Raw genomic sequence first — 15408 nt, 5'->3', positions numbered from 1 at the left:
TTTGGGAGATTGTAAAACGATGCTCTCGCGGGGGGCTGGATCTGTACACTACGGAAGTTGTCGTCCTCGATGTTTTTCACCTTCCTTCGTGTTTCAGGTAATTTGACCTTGACCTCGAGATAAAAGGTCGTTACCATATTATGTTTTTATTGATGCTATCATACCAACACGTTGACTCATTAATGGTGTTGTCACCCTTTGGGGGATGATTGAGTCAATGCTAAGTGAAGTATGCGGATAGAACTAACCATTGGTTACAAAGAAATGCAACTGTTTCCCTGTTACGTATTTTCTTGTAAATGAGTGGCCGAATCGCCAAAATTTAAGTTGGAATAATCGCTTCTACATTAATTTAAAGGCATAGCTAGTACATCATTGTCATTTAAAGGAAGAAATTCGTGGATTTCCCCCCTGGCGGCAGGGGCGGATCAGTTCATTTTATGACTGGGTTTTTTCAAAAGTATATTGTGAAGATATGGGTGTGAAGGCGCGAAGCGCCGAGCCGACGGCGCGATGCGCCTAGCTTGTTAGGGGGGTCCGGGGGCATGCCCCCCCGGAAAATTTTCAAAAAAAGGATGCAAAATGGTGCAATCTGGTGCATTCTGAGGATGATCATTACCAGTTTCAGGCAGCAGATTTTGTCACTGATTAATACCCCCAAAATTGAAACTCAATGTAAAATAAAGAAATGCATACCTCATTCAATATTTTTATTTTTTGGCTGGGGGGGGGGGGGGGGTCCGGAAACCCTAGAACCCACCCACCCACCCCCCCCCTCGTTGTGGGGGTCAGGGGGCAAAGCCCCCTGAAGCTGACGGGTAGGTCATATTCTGAGATAAGAAAATGGTCGCTCCTTGCATAAAATGGCATAAAATAAGCAATAATAAAAAAAAAATTAAATAAGTAAGGTACATGTTTAGGCTAGGGGGGGGGGGGGTTGCGCAACCCCCATAACCCCCCCGGTAGTCCGGCCCTGCGTAAGTTTGTGTGTATGAATGTGTGTGTGTTTATGTGTTTTTGTTTGTAAAGGTGGGTGTGTCCGTCTGTCTATATGTGCGTATAAGTGTGTGTTTTGTGTGTATGAAGTTTGTCTAGTGAGTGAGTGCGTGTTAGTGAGTGTGTGTGCGTGTTTGACTTGGGATGTATGTATTGATACGAAAAATAAAACATTCAGAGTATCTGCACTATAATGTGTGTGGCAAATATCCTTTTCACACACACACACACACACACACACACACAGATACACGCACAGACACAGATACAGACACATAGACACAGACAGACAGACAAACTGACAGACAGACAGACACAGACACACACACACACAAGCAAACAAACACATTTTGTCCGAGGAAGGGGGGCATGCGTGCGGGATGAAATTATCATACCATGGCGGGAGGGGGGGTGGCAGAGTATGCAAAGGTGAATGGGGGGGGGGGGTGGCAGAGTATCCAAAGGTGAATGGCGGGGGGGGGGGGGGGGGGGGGGGGGGGGGGGTGGCAGAGTATCCAAAGGTGAGGGGGGGGGGGGGGGGGGTTGGCATTGGCAGAGAGTATCCAAAGGTGAGGGGGGGGGGGGTGGCAGAGTATCCAAAGGTGGGGTGGGGGGTTATTGTCCTTGATGGGCAGTTGTCGGGGTTGGGGTGCAGGTGTTTGAGAGGTGGGGGAGGGGGGAGCGAGTTGTTAGCCTGCTACCCGTTTACATGTAAAAACGTTTTACAAATTACGTTGAACCTAAAACTGCGATTTGTAAAAATGTAAAAAAATCGCATTCCACAAAGCAATACATGCCTTTTATTATCATTAATATTTGTTGTTTGGAGCCCACAAAGGGATCCAGACCAAAAATCCATATGAAAATGAAAGTGTGTGAGTAAATCATTACATGTTATTTTTTTATAATTCGAGTTCGAAGCGTGATAAGCGCAGATGTGTCTGTCCGTCGGTGTGTCCGTCACAAACATGTGCACGCGAGTTCTCCAAAATATTCTCAACATCGTAATTACTGCCAAGCTAATAGATCCCTGGACTTTCGAGATGACAAGAACATATCGGGCGAATTTACGTGATTTGTAAACAATTGTTACAAATCACGGGGCGACCCCCGCAATTTGTAAAATGCTTTACATTTTTACAAATCACGAGTCAACAGCGGTGCTTCACTCTGTTCTGCCGCATAATAAAATACAACATTACAAATCAGAACGAACAAAAACATGATTTTCAACATTTTAATAAACATCGATCGACATATAAGCTTAAGCAAGAAAGATAATGTTCGACTAATTCTGGCTTCAACCACTCCTCCACTTCATTGTCTCTAAAAGAAAGATGCTGAATAAGCAAAACGTGAAAACGTGCACACACAAAAACCGTAAATGTGGAAATGGTGAATACCTATAACACGAGTTCACAAGCATTTCTGCGTGTTATTGTCCCCTATATTTTCTTGTGCTACGATTGAATTGCACCTAAAATTAAAATAAAAAACACTTGTATAAACCAAAAGGGCAAAAAAAGAGCATTTGACATTATCTTCAAAGTGCGCAAGGGTCAACGCACCTGTTTGAGACAAAATCATTAATTACGGAAATAATCTCATCACCCAATAATGTCCGTATCCCGCACCAAAAAACATTGGTCCTTGGGTCAGACAAAACAAATGCACATGATGTTGGTTTCAAACAAGTGATTTGATAGATAATTCAAATTAGCAATTTAAGACATGTAACAAACATCATTCCTTTCGGAAATAATCTCATCTTACAATAATGTCCTTATTAAGCACAACCAATGCATTTTTGAATAAAAAAAAAGCCCACATACAAATGATAAAAAAAAATTTTACAAAAGGAAAAAAAATCTGCACAATTCCCAAAATACAATAACCCCCATAATCTGCAAATCATCACAAACTTGATTTGTTTACTTGGTTTCTCCACAGAGATAATACCCCAAATCCATAAACACCTGAATTATTTGCTCGGTTTCCTTACGCGGAGAAGTGCCAAATCAGCAAACACAGACGGATGGATCCGTTTTTGTAACGGGACACTTCAACGGCTGAGACCCGCTCCACACGTGAAGTTTGCTTTCTCCTGTTTTTTTACAGCGGTGCAAACATAGCGCTTTGCCGGCATTAGGCCTCGGTGTGAAGGGGTGATAAAGGATAAACAAAAGCGGAGATGACGGAGGAGGGGAAGAAAGGGAGGGGAGACGAGGAGAAGCTTTCGTCATGACAACTATGTAAACACAAGTGAAGATTTCTTTCAAGTTTGTCGAAGAAAAAGATTTGTCCACACATTTTGAAAAAAAAAGAAAAAAGATAAACCAGCCATTATTTGCTGAAAACCATCTCATTATAGGGAGAAAAACACACAATATAATGTAGAATTACAGATCAATGCTTCGTTAATTAATAGTATAAAACCAAAAGTTAAATACAAGAGAACAGAAGGGAGTCTGGTGTCACAAGAGTAAAAGCAATAACGACACAGAAGCAGTAACATATAAGCTTTTTCAAGATTAGAAAGCTTTCAAAAGAAGCTAAAATACGATGCTATAAAGACAATTATTTGTGTGTTACGCACGTAACTATAATTCAATCATGCATCGCAATATTCACATTATTTTAAACATGATGTAAGCAAACCCTCACAAATTATACAATCTGTATATATATATATATATATATATATATATATATATATATATATATATATATATATATATATATATATATATATACGACTTGTGTCTGTGTGTGTGTGTGTGTGTGTGTGTGTGTGTGTGTGTGTGTGTGTGTGTGTGTGTTCGCGATGCACGGCCAAAGTTCTTGATGGATCAGCTTCAAATTTGGTGGGCATATTCAGTTAGACCCCGGACACAACCTGGTCGATGAGAATTTTCAACACGTGCTCTCAGCGCGCAGCGCTGAACCGATTTTGGTTTTTCTGTTCATTTTCCCAGATCCATTCTCAGTAACTCTTCCTAATCTTCTCCAGTGTTTTGCGTTTATCTCCCTTCCTTTGTGTGGCGTCAATCCATATTCCCGTTTCTATTTTTAGAAGGTCACTGTCGACAACGCTCAATCCATATTCCCGTTATACTATTTTTAGAAGGTCACTGTCCCGGCGAAGCCGGGTATTACTCTTCCTTATCTTCTCCAGTGTTTTGCGCGTTTATCTCCCTTCCTTCGTACAAAGCCGGGTCCCCGGCGCAGCCGGGTATTCGGCTCGACTTCTTACCGGCGAAGCCGTACCCGGCTAAGCGGGTATTCATCTAGTAATCTAATATATTATAAACAAGAACTAGTAGACAGCACCCGGCTTCGTTCGGATGTTTGGTGACCGCAAATTATTTTGTTTAATTTACACCACAAAGAGTCTAAGAAGAAGTAGAACAAGTCGCGTAAGGCGAAAATACAATATTTAGTCAAGTAGCTGTCGAACTCACAGAATGAAACTGAAAGCAATGCAACGCAGCAAGACCGTATACTCGTGGTCCACCGCTCACAGCATTGGCAGTGAAATTGACAAGAAGAGCGGGGTAGTGGTTACGCTATGCTGCATAGCACGCTTTTCTGTACCTCTCTTCGTTTTAACTTTCTGAGCGTGTTTTTAATCCAAACATATCATATCTATATATTTTTGGAATCAGGAACCGACAAGGAATAAGATGAAAGTGTTTTTAAATTGATTTCGAAAAAAAAAATTTGATAATAATTTTTATATATTTAATTTTCAGAGCTTGTTTGTAATCCGAATATAACATATTTATATGTTTTTGGAATCAGCAAATGATGGAGAATAAGACAAACGTAAATTTGGATCGTTTTATAAATTTTTATTTTTTTTTACAATTTTCAGATTTTTAATGACCAAAGTCATTAATTAATTTTTAAGCCACCAAGCTGAAATGCAATACCGAACCCCGGGCTTCGTCGAAGAGTACTTGACCAAAATTTCAACCAATTTGGTTGAAAAATGAGGGCGTGACAGTGCCGCCTCAACTTTCACGAAAAGCCGGATATGACGTCATCAAAGACATTTATCAAAAAAATGAAAAAAACGTTCGGGGATTTCATACCCAGGAACTCTCATGTCAAATTTCATAAAGATCGGTCCAGTAGTTTAGTCTGAATCGCTCTACACACACACACACACAGACAGACAGACACACGCACATACACCACGACCCTCGTTTCGATTCCCCCTCGATGTTAAAATATTTAGTCAAAACTTGACTAAATATAACAAGTCGCGTAAGGCGAAAATACAATATTTAGTCAAGTAGCTGTCGAACTCACAGAATGAAACTGAACGCAACGCAACGCAGCAAGACCGTATACTCGTAGCATCGTCACTCCACCGCCCGTGGCAAAGGCAGTGCACGTGGAATTGACAAGAAGAGCGGGGTATTCGTTGCGCTGAGAAGGATAGCACGCTTTTCTGTACCTCTCTTCGTTTTAACTTTCTGAGCGTGTTTTTAATCCAAACATATCATATCTATATATTTTTGGAATCAGGAACCGACAAGGAATAAGATGAAAGTGTTTTTAAATTGATTTCGAAAAAAAAATTTTTATAATAATTTTTATATATTTAATTTTCAGAGCTTGTTTTTAATCCGAATATAACATATTTATATGTTTTTGGAATCAGCAAATGATGGAGAATAAGATAAACATAAATTTGGATCGTTTTATAAATTTTTATTTTTTTTTACAATTTTCAGATTTTTAATGACCAAAGTCATTAATTAATTTTTAAGCCACCAAGCTGAAATGCAATACCGAACCCCGGGCTTCGTCGAAGAGTACTTGACCAAAATTTCAACCAATTTGGTTGAAAAATGAGGGCGTGACAGTGCCGCCTCAACTTTCACGAAAAGCCGGATATGACGTCATCAAAGACATTTATCAAAAAAATGAAAAAAACGTTCGGGGATTTCATACCCAGGAACTCTCATGTCAAATTTCATAAAGATCGGTCCAGTAGTTAAGTCTGAATCGCTCTACACACACACACACACAGACAGACAGACACACGCACATACACCACGACCCTCGTTTCGATTCCCCCTCGATGTTAAAATATTTAGTCAAAACTTGACTAAATATAAACAAGTCGCGTAAGGCGAAAATACAATATTTAGTCAAGTAGCTGTCGAACTCACAGAATGAAACTGAACGCACTGCATTTTTTCCGCAAGACCGTATACTCATAGCATCGTCAGCCCACCGTTCAGGCAGTGAAATTGACAAGAAGAGCGGTTTAGTAGTTGCGCTGAGAAGGATAGCACGCTTTTCTATACCTCTCTTCGTTTTAACTTTCTGAGCGTGTTTTTAATCCAAACATATCATATCTATATGTTTTTGGAATCAGGAACCGACAAGGAATAAGATGAAAGTGTTCTTAAATTGATTTGGAAAATTTAATTTTGATAATAATTTTTATATTTTTAATTTTCAGAGCTTGTTTTTAATTCAAATATAACATATTTATATGTTTTTGGAATCAGAAAATAATGGAGAATAAGATAAACGTAAATTTGGATCGTTTTATAATTTTTTATTTTTTTTTACAATTTTCAGATTTTTAATGACCAAAGTCATTAATTAATTTTTAAGCCACCACGCTGAAATGCAATACCGAAGTCCGGGCTTCGTCGAAGATTACTTGACCAAAATTTCAACCAATTTGGTTAAAAAATGAGGGCGTGACAGTGCCGCCTCAACTTTCACGAAAAGCCGGATATGACGTCATCAAAGACATTTATCGAAAAAATGTAAAAAACGTTCGGGGATATCATACCCAGGAACTCTCATGTAAAATTTCATAAAGATCGGTCCAGTAGTTTGGTCTGAATAGCTCTACACACACGCACAGACACGCACGCACGCACACACACACACACACGCACGCACGCACGCACATACACCACGACCCTCGTCTCGATTCCCCCCTCGATGTTAAAATATTTAGTCAAAACTTGACTAAATGTAAAAAGGAGAAAGATAAAGAATCAAAGGACAACGCTGTATGACAAGTAATCATTGCGGGCAGGGAAATAGCTCAGTCGGTAGTGTCACTGGCTTCATGACCAGTGTGTCGCTATCGGCGTGGTTCGATCCCCATGTTCGGCGAGGGATTTATTTCCCAGGGTCAACTTTGTGGAGACTCTCCTTGGTGTCCGAACACCCGCGGGGCGAGTGAACGCAATCGCATGATACAGAACCCAAGTTCAAAGCAAAAGTCTCAGAGTTTGCGAACATGAGCACATACATTCTTATCTTAGTTTTTATGTATTCATTGTTTGCAAACATCGGCATTATTCATGTTTTACTTTAAACGCAATCATTGTTATTTATAGATCACAGGCACTTGATGTAAGTAGGTCACACACGTGTAAATGTTGTGCCCAGTCCTTGTTTTTGTTTCTGTTATTATTTTAGTTAGCAGGTCTAGTTGAGCACGTATTGAGTATCATGTACCCTCTACTAGTCATTGTGCATTTTAGTTAATGGACTGATGATGTCATTTGTATGGAGTCGACGCACGTGCGAGGATATGTATGTGTGGGAGGGGGGGGGGGGCGGGAGATGGAAACTTGCTGTATGTTATGTAATGTATATATTGTGTGTGATACGTGGAAAATGTGATACTATTTATTTGCATGTATGATACAGGGACAAATGTGATATTTGTAGGCCTAGGCCTATACTAGTGATTACTGTGTGTGATACATGAAATGTGATATGAATGCTGTTTTTATATGTTATACTCTTACTTTCTGCCTATGTCTTAATCCCAAGCGCAAGACAAATTCTTCTATGTGGAAATTGAAGCCAATAAAATTTGAGTTGAGTTGAGTTGATGTACACGCATGCAGGAACAAGAAAAAGAAATGGGAAGCGCCGTACTGAATGGCAGCTCGCTTTACCAAGAGAGAAAGCAGCCCCAATAGCCATGAAGGTAACCTCGCAGGGGGCCCGGTAGCTCAGTTGGTAGAGCACTGGACTTGTGATCGAAAGGTCGCAGGTTCGAATTCGGGCCGAGACGGACACGGGTCAACTTTATGTGCAGACCCAGAGACGGAAGCCATGTCCCACCACAATGGCACGTAAAAGACCTTGGTCATTCTGCCATAAGTGCAGGTGGCTGATTACACCTAAACACGCATACACCTGGCCGGGTAGCGCGACTCTGTTGCTGCTAGCTTTCCACTGGGAGGGAGCGACCCGAATTTTCAGCAATGGGACAATAAAGTAATGAAAATGAAATGAAATGAAAACAATGACATCGTATCCTTATCCGCTTTGTGTTTGGCGAGGGATTTGGTGATCAAGACTTTAGTTAGACATTTCTGTCGGAGGGGAGGTAACTCATACCTGGTTAACAGAAAATTGAATTATTCTGACATTCTATTTTTTCATAATAAAAACATCAAATTGTGTTTCACTCCTTTGTCGCGTTAATAATTTTGCGACCAATCACCGCTACTGCGCATTTGCTGCATACTATTCATTAATAGTACAAACGAGAGATTCAAAATAAACTAAAATAATCATAACTAAAAACATTTTAAAATGCTACTGCAGCGTATCGTCTGTTCCTAGCTACCCTGAACCTTTTCTTTCTGAAAGCAAATCCCTCAAATTTGAGTACACCCTGACTTCGAATTAACAGCCCCGCTCCCCGACACTCGCGACCGATCGCCACTCGCTCTGTCTCCGCTAGTGCTGGGTACAGACGACGTTGCCCCGAGAAGCCTCGCCCGAAGACGGCCCACATTCCTGGCGCTGAGCGTGTAGCAGACGAACAGACAGGCCCCCTGCAAGCCGTTGAAGATGATGAAGGCATACACGGCGACCACGTGACCAGTTACCGCGGCAACGAAACCCAGAGTCCAGGTGAAGCCCATGGTGACGCTGACCTTGACATAGATGATGCAGCGCCCTCTGTCCTGCCGACGTTGCTGCAAAAGACGTTTGTTTTTTTACATTAAGTCAAATTTTGACTAAATGTTTTTATATTGACCAGGAATCGAGACGAGCGTGGTGGTGTATGTTTGGGGATGTTTAGAACAATTTAGGGAGACAATTACTGGACCGATCTTCATGACATTTTACATACACATTCTACCAAGTTGATCCCCCAAAAAATATTTTCGATAACTTTATTTGATGACGTCATATCCGGCTTTGGATGAAAGTTGAGGCGGCACTGTCACGACCTCGTTTTTCAACCAAACTGATTGAAATCTTTGACTCAGTCCTGACTATGGAATTGTATTTATAATAATAATAATAATAATAAATGAGCATTTATATAGCGCAACATCATGACTTTACAATTATGCTCTTTGCGCTTGACACATTTAAAATTAAAACACAGTTATACAAGCATTTACATCTACATTCATAGTCAACAACGCTTAATTAAAAGCAAACACCATCAAACATACATTCCGGAAGCTTAAAAATGAGTTAATTAGTTTGCTCATTGAAATCTTTTCTTTTTTTAAACTGATTTTTAATGATTCCATTGTTTTCTCAAGCAAATTCTGAATCCAAAAATATAAGATTTGTACAGCAACTAACGTATCGCTATGAGACATTTGCACATTCTTATTCAAAATAAGCATCTAAGCCAGCCAGCCCATATACTGTCGAACTTTGTTGGCGCTCTTTTTTCTAACATTCTTTTTTTCTGTTTCCCTTTCCAGAAATCGTTTCTTTTGGCACAGCGCAAATAGCTCTTTGAGAAAAAAACAAAAAAGCCATCCTTTCTCCCCCCCCCCCTCCCCCCTAACGTCTAATTATCCCCCCGTTCTACTAGCCGTAATGAGGATGTCTCAAATGAAGAAATTATGTAATCAAACGTTAGATCCATTGCCAATATTCATCAAGCAGAGAACTCAAATAACAATTGTTTTGCAGGTCAAATATGTTCACAGCAATGCCGGCTCATCTTCTTCTGCCCAACCCCGCCAAACTCTTCCTCTTCGTCCTCCTTCAAAACTCGGCGTTTATACATGGCTGTCTCTATTTCTGCAAAATACGCAATCCTGTCCTCCTCAGCAGAACGATCATACTTTGAAAAAAATATAATTGCGTCACTCACCTTGAGTGTTGAAGCGGACCGTTTCGTGCTCTCAATACCGTACAGTGTCAGGGAGAAGCAGACCATGTTGACAAGCAGAGAGCAACCCACGGGGACATAGAATCCGTACACCAGTGCTTCAGACTCGCCAATCCAAAAGCAAACCTTTTCCCCGTAGCCCACACTTCGTCCACCTGGGTGAGTCAGATCCACTGCCAGACACACAGCGACAACACACAGAGGCAGTCCTAGCGACAGGACAGAGAACTTCCAGAAAGAAGACCTGCTCCGTGAGTTTCTGGCTTTGAACACGGAGTAGAAGGTCATGGCTAGGTCGATGGAGATCGAAGACATCCAGCCAAACGTTGACAGCCAGACCCAGTGTGTTAGAACAGCCACAGCTTGGCACACAGTCTGGTTGTTAAAGTTGGCGAAAAGTAGAAGCTGTCCCGTGAGAATGAACGCGGCTAAACCAGCTGTCATCTTGCCAGCCGTGTTTCTCATTTCAGGGAGGAGACAGTGAGACATCAACAGCATCGCGAGACACAGGACTGACACTGCAGAACACGCTGCAGACACGTATGCCTGAGTCTGGTCAAAGTCAAACTGTCTGAGGTAGACCCAGAAGTCTCCCAGCCTGCCAAGCCTGTTGCAGATGTAGGCAAAGTGGTCTGACATTTCGTATTCATTTGGAGCGTACATTTCACCAGTTTTCCGAATTTTGATGTAAGATTCCTCAACCAGGTCGACTTCCTCGATGCTAAAGGAAATCACGGGGCAATGCAACGTCGTTGCTGGCTGAAATGTATCGCAGACTACAATCTTTGTCAGCAAGAAACCGGTCTCTGCTGTCATCAAAACGTCAAAGAAAATATTCTCCAGTGGGTAGAGAACTGTTGTGTTCTCCACAGAAACCTCAGCGTACAACGTGTTACCTATGGTTGTGTTCGTGACATGTTCATACACCAACACTGCTGTCGTATTGCACAGGTCCTCAACAGAAACGTTCGATCCTTCGGAACACATATTAGACACTTCCCAAACTGAACCAAAGTGCTCACCGATGAGGGTTAGAGCTTGATGAAGATCAGACGAATTGCTGATGGTCAGTTGTATCCCTGTTGCAGCGTCATCTATAAAATCCAGAACGGATGTATTGTCGCAGTGTATGCATTTAGTGTTAGCGGATACGGTGGTCTGAGTGTTCATTGGCTGGTCATTGTAGGAATAGTTGCTGCATACAAAAGCAAATTCTCCTATTTCAGAAAACTCGGGTACCTTGTGTTGGCGTATGTTCAGGGTGTAATCCAGGATTGGGTAAGGTGTTGCCCGTGGAAACATTACAAAGATGGACTGTGTACCTTGCGGTAACGGTTGTGTTTCTGCTGCAACTATTACGGATGAGTTCCTGACGCATTCTCCCAGCAACGCGTAATGTAGAGCAGGACAAATCAGTGGCCTGCACTTGATGAACTGAAGATCAAACACTTCATTCGTAGCGCAAGAAAAGTCATCGAGAGTGACAGGTTCACCGTCTAGGTTGAAAAGAACTGCTTCCTTCTTTACGTATGTCTTACCAAGATCAAACAACGCTCCGATTCCTGGTCCAATAACAACTAAAGGAGGGCCTACACTGCCAAAGCTGCTACACGTGTCGCTGAAACTTTCGGTAGATTCGCCCAAAACGCAGAGATAGCAGTGAGGGTTCCGCACCCTCAGAGTACTGTTCACACGCACAGGGAACTGGTAGGACGTGCAGAGAGACCTGTCCTCTCTAGAACACAGCTCACTCTTCTCAAGCTCTTCAACTTCGTGTTTTTCTGTTGGCCATGCGCGTGTACACGGCCTCATCAACGAATACGGGGGAGTTCCAGACGTGAAGTTGTGATAATATTTACATTTTCCTTGTTCCAGATTTCCAAGCGTTTTCTCCTTGTCTACAATCTCCACGCAGTCTGCCGTCACTTCCCAAGGGATCAGATCCTCTTCAAGTACAGAGAAGCAAGCTGCACAGTGCACGTTTCTGAAAGCAAGTTCAGTGTATTGGTTGTACGAGACAAGTTCCATGAAAGCAGACGGAGGATTTGCACAAACGTCTGCCGACTCCGGATCAGAGTCGTTGGGACAGTTCGAGACAACAAGGTAGCCGTGTTCTGAGCTGACGTCTGCACACGAACCATACAGTTGCAGCAAGTCGAGAACTAAGATCTTGGCAGAACTACTGTTACTAAAGCCTTCAATCTGGCTGTGAAAGTGCTTGGCAGTTCTTTCTGTCTGTGATGTGTTCTGATCTAAGCTGTTGTCTTGAAACGCCGTTTCATTCGTTACATTCCTACACAACAAGAAATAGTCCGGGCAACAGTCACCAAAGGAAATGCAAATCGCATCACATCTACATTTCAGAGTTTTGTCAGAAGCAGATGCGTTTTCATTGTCTCCGTAGCAGTGCCCTCTGCACGACCACTCGTTTGCTGAACACAAAAGCTGTATAGTAATGTTCTTCATTTCAATGACATACTTATAATTTGAAACTTGTGCCGCTACTGTCGTGGTTGCTTGGGTCATGGAAATATCTCGAGATGGTGAGACAGAGTTCGTGTTGTCTGTAGTAAAGTTTGACTCAGAAACTGGCTTTGTTTTGCTTTTCTTAATACTCTGAGATTGTGAGGCAGTCGCTGTAGAGTCTTCGGAGGAGAAAGGTTCAAGAATCGTCGTTGTTTGAGTCTGACTGACGCTGTCTGATGTGGACAGACGGACGCTTTCGTCGTCGAGCGGATGAATAGTATTTAGGTCTACCTCACCATGTTCTAAGTGAAGTTGCACTTCAATGGACATTCTTCTTGGTCGACGGCGAGAAGCTTCTGAAGGTTCTGAAGTTACCTCCCTCAACAACTGTTCACTCTGACTGGATGTGATTGAGGTAGGGGGAGATACATGTGAAGTGTGCTTTGCGGACATGGTCGTTGGCTCTTTGTTCTTCTTAGGCGGCAAGGATGTTGCATTTTGTGTTTCAATTAATGGTGTTGTTTTGGAGACCGTTGACAAGGCTAACACTGATACTGTAATTAACACAAATGAAATAAAACGTATTTGAAACGTGTATAATTTCTAGGGAAATAAACACAAAGGTAAACAAAATTCATGTTTTTATATTTAGTCAAGTTTTGACTAAATGTTTTAACATCGAGGGGGGAATCGAGACGAGGGTCGTGGTGTATGTGCGTGTGTGTGTGTGTGTGTGTGTGTGTGTCTGTCTGTGTGTGTGTGTAGAGCGATTCAGACTAAACTACTGGACCGATCTTTATGAAATTTGACATGAGAGTTCCTGGGTATGAAATCCCCGAACGTTTTTTTCATTTTTTTGATAAATGTCTTTGATGACGTCATATCCGGCTTTTCGTGAAAGTTGAGGCGGCACTGTCACGCCCTCATTTTTCAACCAAATTGGTTGAAATTTTGGTCAAGTAATCTTCGACAAAGCCCGGACTTCGGTATTGCATTTCAGCTTGGTGGCTTAAAAATTAATTAATGACTTTGGTCATTAAAAATCTGAAAATTGTAAAAAAAATAAGAATTTATAAAACGATCCAAATTTACGTTTATCTTATTCTCCATCATTTGCTGATTCCAAAAACATATAAATATGTTATATTCGGATTAAAAACAAGCTCTGAAAATTAAATATATAAAAATTATTATCACATTTTTTTTTTCGAAATCAATTTAAAAACACTTTCATCTTATTCCTTGTCGGTTCCTGATTCCAAAAACATATAGATATGATATGTTTGGATTAAAAACACGCTCAGAAAGTTAAAACGAAGAGAGGTACAGAAAAGCGTGCTATCCTTCTCAGCGCAACGAATACCCCGCTCTTCTTGTCAATTCCACGGGCACTGCCTTTGCCACGGGCGGTGGAGTGACGATGCTACGAGTATACGGTCTTGCTGCGTTGCGTTGCGTTCAGTTTCATTCTGTGAGTTCGACAGCTACTTGACTAAATGTTGTATTTTCGCCTTACGCGACTTGTTTGTTTTGTTTTGTTCTTTGTTCTATCAGTTTGTTTTCTCATTTGCCCATGTTTTTATATTTAGTCAAGTTTTGACTAAATATTTTAACATCGAGGGGGAATCGAAACGAGGGTCGTGGTGTATGTGCGTGTGTGTGTGTGTCTGTGTGTCTGTGTGTGTGTAGAGCGATTCAGACTAAACTACTGGACCGATCTTTATGAAATTTGACATGAGAGTTCCTGGGTATGAAATCCCCATACGTTTTTTTCATTTTTTTGATAAATGTCTTTGATGACGTCATATCCGGCTTTTCGTGAAAGTTGAGGCGGCACTGTCACGCCCTCATTTTTCAACCAAATTGGTTCAAATTTTGGTCAAGTACTCTTCGACGAAGCCCGGGGTTCGGTATTGCATTTCAGCTTGGTGGCTTAAAAATTAATTAATGACTTTGGTCATTAAAAATCTGAAAATTGTAAAAAAAAATAAAAATTTATAAAACGATCCAAATTTACGTTTATCTTATTCTCCATCATTTGCTGATTCCAAAAACATATAAATATGTTATATTCGGATTAAAAACAAGCTCTGAAAATTAAATATATAAAAATTATTATCAAATTTTTTTTTTTCGAAATCAATTTAAAAACACTTTCATCTTATTCCTTGTCGGTTCCTGATTCCAAAAATATATAGATATGATATGTTTGGATTAAAAACACGCTCAGAAAGTTAAAACGAAGAGAGGTACAGAAAAGCGTGCTATGCAGCATAGCGTAACCACTACCCCGCTCTTCTTGTCAATTTCACTGCCTATGCCGTGAGCGGTGGACCACGAGTATACGGTCTTGCTGCGTTGCATTGCGTTCAGTTTCATTCTGTGAGTTCGACAGCTACTTGACTAAATATTGTATTTTCGCCTTACGCGACTTGTTATTTCTGTTTAAGAGAAAAATCGTTTTTACATTTAGTCAAGTTTTCACTAACTGTTTTAACGTAGAGGGGGGAATCGAGACGAGGGTCGTGGTGTATGTGCGTGTGTGTGTGTGTGTGTGTTTGTGTGTGTGTGTGTGTGTGTGTGTGTGTGTCTGTCTGTGTGTGTGTGTAGAGCGATTCAGACTAAACTACTGGACCGATCTTTATGAAATTTGACATGAGAGTTCCTGGGTATGAAATCCCCGAACGTTTTTTTCATTTTTCTGATAAATGTCTTTGATGACGTCATATCCGGCTTTTCGTGAAAGTTGAGGCGGCACTGTCACGCCCTCATTTTTCAACCAAATTGGTTGAAAT

This window comes from Littorina saxatilis, linkage group LG3 (assembly GCF_037325665.1).
Source record: "Littorina saxatilis isolate snail1 linkage group LG3, US_GU_Lsax_2.0, whole genome shotgun sequence".
NCBI classification, from domain to species: domain Eukaryota; kingdom Metazoa; phylum Mollusca; class Gastropoda; order Littorinimorpha; family Littorinidae; genus Littorina; species Littorina saxatilis.
The sequence above is the reverse complement of the archived record's forward strand: the minus strand, read 5'-3'. Positions refer to the sequence as shown.